Genomic DNA, 7,980 nt, shown 5'->3' on the forward strand with positions numbered 1-7,980 from the left:
CCTGCCCTCTTGGTGATCACGATGGCACCTCATCCTGTGAAGCCAGCTTTAGCAGGCCCATGACTCGGGGTTTGTCTCTTCAGGCAGTATTAACCACACAAGGATTTTTGCCCTCCTATCTGGGCTGGGTGAGACAAAAAGAAGCCTGTTAATGGGGGTTACCTGCTCCAGCCTTCAACTCAAAACAAAACCATCACCACCAGCAGACCAGTTCAGCTGTTGCACTGTCTCGATGAGTCCTGGGGACAGGTATTGGCCTCTCTGGAGGACCTGCCATAGTGCTGCACTATCCTCCCAATGTCCAACCTGAATCTCCAAAGCAAAAAACATGTTGCTATTGCCCTTCGCTGTCATCAGGCTCTACTTAGGAGAGTTTGGCTTTAATATCTTCATAAGCATATCCTTGAGTGCCTGTAAGCAGCTACCGAGTTGTCCTTTAGCTTTGTCATCCGATTCAAACCCCCAGCTCCCTCAGCCCAGACCCCTGTTCATAATGGTAGCTCCACACTGGATCTAGACACAGCAACAGGTCTTCGTCTGAGCTGGACGTAGCACCTTGAACAAAAGCAGTGAAGGTATGCTTGGTTCAATATGGGTGAACTACAGAAACGTTAGCTTTATCTCATTCATAGGATCATTAAGGTTGGGAAAGACTTTTAAGATCATCTGGTCCTTTACTTTTGGCAGCATATACAAGGGAATACCGCTCAAGTGTTTTTTGCATTTGCTTCTTTTGTTTCTTCTTTGAACTGCTGGCAGAAGGATAGGTTAAAAGCCATGGATCCTGCACAGAAAGGTCCACAGAATTTTGGGCCCTGCTATTATGTCCTCTCAGATATTTTATGTATTGAGCACACTTCCATTTTACACAGATATCTACCACGAAGCCACACTGTCTCATTAAAACCCTTCCAGCTACTGAAAGACAACCGAACAACAAAGAAATGAAGTTATTAGTGCTTGCTTTCTAGATGAATCCTTTATGCATCCTTCAGAAACCAAGATTTGATGCAGACATTGCCCGTTATGGCCATGTCCAAACATTTCTTTTTGAGACAACATAACCTGAAGTGTATTGACAGCTCTAAAAAAAATCCCTTTAAGAATATCTCATTTTGTTCAGTCTACTCCTTTTTTCAGTCTTTTATGCAGAAAGCAACAAATAATTACAACCCCTTGACAAAATTCTGCTGATGTAAACAAAGCAGAACTACAGCAGTTTTAATCACTCCTCCAGTTCAGAAAACTCATTGTCTCAATCCCCAAAGCCTTTTGCACTGCATCCCACAAACTGACATCATCCTCGTTTCCAGTTTGTTTCCAGACCTCCTCCACTAGGGACTCAGCAGCATCAGGGACCAGCCCTTGCAGGATTGGCACTGCAGGTACTGCTGCAAGAAAAAGGGCTTCAGTCATCTCTGAAAATTTTAAAGAAGCATGAAGTAAGCTCTCTAGAAAGTGAGGACAATGCCGTACTAATCCTCCTGTCAGCCCTCGGGCCATCACCACAATTCAGACTACCAAACCACCCTGCTGCCTCACGAGGGAGGAGTACTGAGCTCCACCCAGCTCTGGCCTCCAGTTATTGCCACGCTATTAGTCAATAGGCTGCTTTACAGCTCAGAAAGTGTATTGATTTTTCTTCCCCCTTCCTCTAATTCATGGCAGTAAGGACAGGTTATGTCAAGAAAATGTCAGACACCATTGCTTGTACAGGATGCATTGCCAGGTCTAACCATTCCCAAAACTCATCAGTCTGTAGCCCCAGGAAGAATACCAGGGTAACCATACTTCTCCTGGGGCATCTAGCAATCCATATGACAGAGTCCACTACCATGTACTCACTACCAAAGTATTAACTGGAATAGACAGTTCAAGAAATTTGGAAAAGAGCCAGAGAAATCAGATATCTTCTAAAAGCTGTATCACGAGAAATGCAGTCCATCACAAACAGGAAGCAAAGAGCATAAAGCATTATGAAATTAAGTGAATGAATTGAGTAACATAAGACCTACCTCTAACTGCCAACAGGCAATACAGATTCTCAGGAGTGAAATACCTGATCGGAATTGCATCACCCAAAGCTGGAGATCTAAATCCTACATCTTTTTCTTCCCCCCCTCATGATACTAAGTCAAAGACTCAAGCACAAGCAGATGGCAGGAAGCATTTTATTCACCTGTTCTGCAAATATGAAATCTAAGGTGTTTCTTGTAAGGCATTTTTATTATATTTCACTAATCTGGAAAGCTAAAGTTAACATTTATTCACTTAAAGGCTACAATAGACGAACAGATTTAGGAAGGCTAACACTAATACCTTGTAATGGAAGGTAGCAAAATGTACCAGAATGATAAATCTATGGAATTTCAGCAAGTATATTGACAAGGCTAAACATGCTAAGTCTCCAGAATTCATCTTTTCATGTTTTGTATGAAAAGCCAATTTCCTCATAGTTCCCTTGACACCTTCACAGGTCACCTCTGGTCCAACCTGAAGAACTGGCTGTATTACGGACCTGACAGAGAATTTGAAGATTAAGGATGTCACAACATTATTGCCATTTTGGAAAAAGCACCTCCTCATTCAAGCAAGTGGAAGAACTCCCAGTTAATTGGGAACTACAGTAAGCCACGGTAGAACAAAGGCTGGGAAACTCCAAAATTTTGTACAGTTCACAGAAGGCAAGCATGGCAAGCACCTGAGTGCTCAGGGAACTGCTAACTGGTGCTACTAGCAAAGATCATAAACACAGTAAAAACTCAACAACCACTGCTCCAGTAACACACCCAAAAATCAAAAATCACCTTGATATTTTTAGACTATTCAATCACACATATAGGACAGAAGTTCCAGATTGTAGGACAGCAAATAATGGCCAAGTAACCAATTCATCAAAGCTTATGCTAAGGCCATTGATGCTCAGCGCCCATAACGTCCATATAAACTTAGAGCGCTGCAGGGAAACGTCCTACTTCATAAAAACCTTGTGCACACTTTGAAACCCCTTTCAGCTAACAAGAACACACTTCACCCATACCCACTAACAGCTCACTCACAAACCAAGCTGAGTACATTTTGACATCCCTGTTCTTCAAAACATGTTTTCTTCCAAGACCTGTGAATTCAACCCACACTCTTTCCAGACTTAAACCATTAACAAAATACTCAGAATTTCCCTTCCTCCTTGAAAAATTTAAAAATCTTGCCACTCTCCTGAGCAAGCACTGGCTAGTGCCAAATCTCCCATTCCTGAGAAAGGTCAATAACAAAGCCAACTATCAGCTCACCTAATTGAGCCTAAAGCTATGGACCAGGGACACCAAATTAAAGAGAGGGCACATCCTGCACATCAAATGAGTTCCTGTCAGCAGAGATGCAGGTTCATATATACTCAGCCTCCCAGACCTCCTCCGGATAGCATCAGGCATGAAATACTGGTCTGTCACCAGAGGGTGGGGACACCTCACAAGAGTCCACAAAATATGATAAAGTCTGGGTCCTTCCCGAATAAGCTAGGAGCAATTGAAAAGAAGCAGCAATATAATTTGGTAGCAGTGGGAAGCTGCTCCACCAGCCTTCGGCCTTCCCCGGTGGAGACCTACAGAGCTCAGTTCTCTCCGTGCTGCTTTCCAACATCAGCATCAAAGCAGCAAGTGAACGCGTCAGAAACAGTCTCTAATTCTTCCAATACAGAGACAACAAGACCTATTTATCCTTCAGCACAAACAGCTGTGGCACTGTCAAAACGACCTGCTGCTGAGGAGTGGTTGAAGTTAAATTGAATTGAAGTTAAATCTAAACCTGTAATTCACCAGCGAGCAGAGAAAACACTCGAGAGTCTGCAGCCACCTACAGACTCTGGTTTTGTTGCTTTAAGATACATGATCCCAGCTGGTCATAGGTCAGAAGTATTTCTGGACTTTACACTGACATTATACTTTCATACTGAAACATTACTCAACGACAGCGTTGCTGTCTCAGCTCTATCTAGGCAAAGAGTGACCTGTGCCTGCAATACACTGTAGCAGGCCATGAAGCCTTCCACTCTAGGAAATTTCATTACTTCAGAATGTGCTGTGTCTTTCCCTAGGAACAGAGCTGCAGACCACCACAACTTTCATCCCCCCATCTCCCAAACTGCATCCTCCCAGTGCTCAACAACTGCCTCGCAGTCTTAAAGCGCTCTATGGCCTAGGCCCTGGACAGCAAAAAGGCTACCTCAGGCTCCACAAAAAAACAATCCCTGACAATAATTTCCTTCAGTCACCAAGCATGAGCAAAAAATGTTGGTCAACTGCAAGACAGGGATAAACTGTTGCATTATCCACCACTTCCAGCTCTTTGAAGATGCCTGCTCTTCCCTCATACCTGTATTTGTTTGAGCCATACCCGACTGCATTTCTATTCCAAATTTAGTTGAGTGCTTCAGTATCACGTTTCTCTGAAGCTTTAAAGGTGTCAAACCCAGTTATCACAAATAATCCATCCATAATGATCAAGACTGTGCAAAAAGCACAGGGGAATTATCAATAGCCTAAAATGGAGATTATTTTTGTTTTTAAAGGTTTATTCACAAGAAATGAGTGACTAGAAAATGAAAAGTATTTTGATCAACACTTTTCCTGACTTTCAATTCAGTGACATTTTAATGAACACTTTCTAGCTACCTCTACTTACAAAAAGTTGCAAATGAACGTGGGAGAGTACTGACGAAAGATAGAGAAAAAAAAAAAAAAGAAAGAAAAAAAGAAAAAGAAAGAAACTTTCATCAGGCATTTCAATTTATTGGATGCCTATATAAAAAAAAAAAAAAAAACGCATAACTCATGTGGAGAAAAGTGATCCAGCAAAGATTTGATTAGTGAAAGACATCTGGAAAGAGTAATGACTAGACAGAAAGAGTTTGAAATATGATAGAGGGGCATGAGGAAAAATACACTGAGATTTGGAATCCAGTTAGGTTACTTTACAACTCTTCAAAGATGAAGGTAGTATGTTCACATCTGTCCTGAGTACTCACTCCAGCACCATAGAGCTAAGAATAAATGGCCAAAACAAACAAAAAAAAATGTAAAAGAGAAGTAACTGTGATTGTAGCACTGGATGGAGCCATCTGAAGCGAGGTTTCTACCCTGATAACGGACAGTATTAAAATACCTTATTCACTAACAAGTTTAATATGGCTCATGGATCTTTGTTTCTGTTTTTGTTGGCAGGTTAAACCAAATTCTGAAACCTACTAATACCACAGTAAGACCTATGGGGGCCTATTAAAAATGAAAAAAAAAAAAAGAAGGTAGTATAAACAAGCAGACTGTTCATTCACCTAGCATAGCATCAGTTTCAGTAAGAACATGCCAAACCTAAATAAACTAGGCTCTATAATTTTACTCATCAGTGTAAGGAGTAAAAATAATCATAAAGCATTGCTGAGATTCCAAGAGCTACCCAGAGGATGTAGAAACATCCAACACCATCACGCAGCAAAAGGAATACCAATTTTGTATGCTTTTCCTTCTTCCTGCCATAAATTGTTAACAGAATTTTTTCCGCTGCCTTGTAATTGAGCTTTCAAGCTAAGAAAAAGCAAGACTAGGAGGGTTCCCAAACCCGGGGCAGTCACACATCACTGGTCCACCTCACATACCACTTTTGCTATGGTACATGTACTATGGTTTGAGAATCCCTAGGCTAGAAGAAAAGGCAGTCTATTCAGTACTGCATACTACGATTCTAGAGACTATGCAGCTAGCAGAGAAGCTACAGACCAGATGTAGTAGACAAGATGAAAATTTCACCCACCAAGTGTTAACAGCAAGTAGACTTTATTTTTAATCTTCTTATGACAACTGTTATTCTGCAAAAGCCAAATTTAAGAAAATGATGCTCAAATGAAGATTTCAGCATCACAATCCCAAACAGACCAATGCAAAGATTTGAGATTTTGGCAGGTCTACCGAGGTCTAAAAATAGGCCGTTTCTTCAGAGAGGGCCATAAATGATAACAGAGGTAAGTTTCCGAGGGAAAGCAGATTGGGGTGACACAAGCCATGTGGCCCACCCACATACCTGCCCAGCGCTGAGGTACCACTCCTCTGGTGACATAGGGAAACATATTCTGAATTTCACCTGCACATAGACGAGCCATAGCACGGGCCAGCAACGCTGGCAAGACCCAAAGACTGGCTTGCCCCACTTTGGGGCTCCAGCCAGCATCTGATGAGCAGCACCGGCTGGCACCCCCAGACCTCCACAGCATGGAAGGGAGAGGCTGCGGGGCTCTTCCCCAGCTTCACGTACCCTATAAGATCCTACTTAGCTGACACTACACAAAAGGGCCTTGTCCCCAGCGGGAAGAACGGCATGCTTTCCAGCAGTGGTACCAGCTGCAGTGCGTGTATGCAAACAGCCTTAACACCCAGTGCATTGCAAGTTACCAACTGGCATCGCTGAAGCAATTTTAAAATAAAAACAAACACATAGTCAAAAGACTGCATCAAAGAAGCTTCCCATCAGTCCTCCACAGTAACTTTAGAGTATTTCCCAGAAGAGTTTAAGCACGTATTTGGCCCTAAAGCCTACTATAGGCACATTTTTCATTTGTGTGAACACACACACCGGTATGTGCATGCAAGAAGGGAAAAGGCAGGACAGATGGCTAAATCTATGCATATTTACCAAGGTATGAACGCCACGTTAAAATGATAAGCACCGGGCCAAGTCACGTGCTTCAAATTAATCGCACTTCCGCTCCTGCCTGCAAGTCCACACTGCTTTAAAAACCCACAAGCCCGAACAAGGTACACCGGCGCGACACGCTCGCTTCAGCGCGCAAATCCCACGTGGCCGTCCTCCGTGGGGGGAATTAAAGGCGACCGCGTTGCTCCTTGCTCCTGTTTCAAGCACGCATTCCTACTGCCGGGCTCACCTCTGAGCAGAAATGCAAATAAGCCTGAGGGAAACAGAAAGGAAAGCGTCTGGAAACAGAAGCCCGGAGGCGATGTTGTCACGGCTCGAAAAACATACGTGTGCGTGTATAGGTGCCGTGTGCGCCTATAGGTGCCTGTTCCTTGCGTGTGCTGGCTTTCTGCACGCCGCCGGCTGCGGGGAGGACATCCAGCCAAGCTCCTGGGGTGCGCGCTGGCCTCCCGCCCCGTGCCTTCACCGACACGGGTGGGTGCGTGGGAGGCTCGGGGCGCGTACCCCAGCACCCTGGAGGGGAAGGGAGTGTGTGTGTGCGGTGGGTGCCGCTCGGGGAAGGTGGCTCCGAGCCCCCCCTTTGCAAAGTCACCCAAACTTGCTGCCTAGCGCCGAGCCCACGGACCCAGGTCCCACAAGGAACACGAGGGGGGGGAGAAACTGCGGGCGTGGGAGGGGAGGAGAAGGAGAGGCCAGGAAGCGGCCGAGCTGTGTGTTCCCGGGGACACCGGCGACGTCCCCGGGAGAGGGGCTACGGGGAAGGGGGAACCCCGCGGGGTGGGGGGCCGCCTTACCTCGGAGCGGGGCCGGGGAGCGGCCGCTTCTCCCAGCCGGGCGGCGGCGCCTCCACGCAGCGGCTCCTCGCCTCTCCCGCCGCGGCGGCGGCGGCGGCTGCTGGCGGAGGGGCGGCCCCGACCCGCCCCAGCCCGCCCCGCACCGCCCCCCGGCCCCAGCGCTTCCCCCACGGCTCGAACGGGGCGGTGCGGGGCGGTGCGGGGAAGGAAGGGGCTCCCCGGCCGCCTGGTCAACCCCGTGCTCCGGCCGGGTCGCCCAGGGCAGGTTACCCGGGTCTGTGTGGGCTCCGCGGCCGCCTGGTCAACCCCTGCCCCGTCAGGGCTGCCCAGGCCTGCATCTAGGTGGTTTCTGTAGATCGCCAAGGAGGAAACCCCACAGCCTCCCATGGTAGCCTGTGCCAGTGCTGTCACAGCTCAGAAGTGCTGCCTGGTGTTTAGGGATCCACACACTACCCTGCTATCTCAGCTCCCCCTGCCCCAGATG

At 46.4% G+C, this 7,980-nt stretch overlaps 1 protein-coding gene across 10 annotated transcripts in view; it reads right to left on the minus strand.

Moving 5' to 3' along the window:
* Window positions 1–7,612, minus strand: part of MBNL2 (muscleblind like splicing regulator 2) — a 108,685-nt gene extending 101,073 nt beyond the window's left edge. For 4 of the 10 annotated variants that reach the window (XM_035319114.1, XM_035319088.1, XM_035319096.1 and 1 more), the window contains exon 1: window positions 7,497–7,600. The gene's annotated coding sequence lies outside the window, so the exon portion shown is untranslated. Of the gene's footprint in view, window positions 1–7,496 lie in introns of all 10 variants that reach the window. The other 6 variants (XM_035319120.1, XM_035319123.1, XM_035319053.1 and 3 more) reach the window with 4 other exon arrangements.
* Between the last annotated feature and the right edge of the window lie 368 nt (window positions 7,613–7,980).

This window comes from Oxyura jamaicensis, chromosome 1 (genome assembly GCF_011077185.1).
Source record: "Oxyura jamaicensis isolate SHBP4307 breed ruddy duck chromosome 1, BPBGC_Ojam_1.0, whole genome shotgun sequence".
Classification (NCBI taxonomy): Eukaryota; Metazoa; Chordata; class Aves; order Anseriformes; family Anatidae; genus Oxyura; species Oxyura jamaicensis.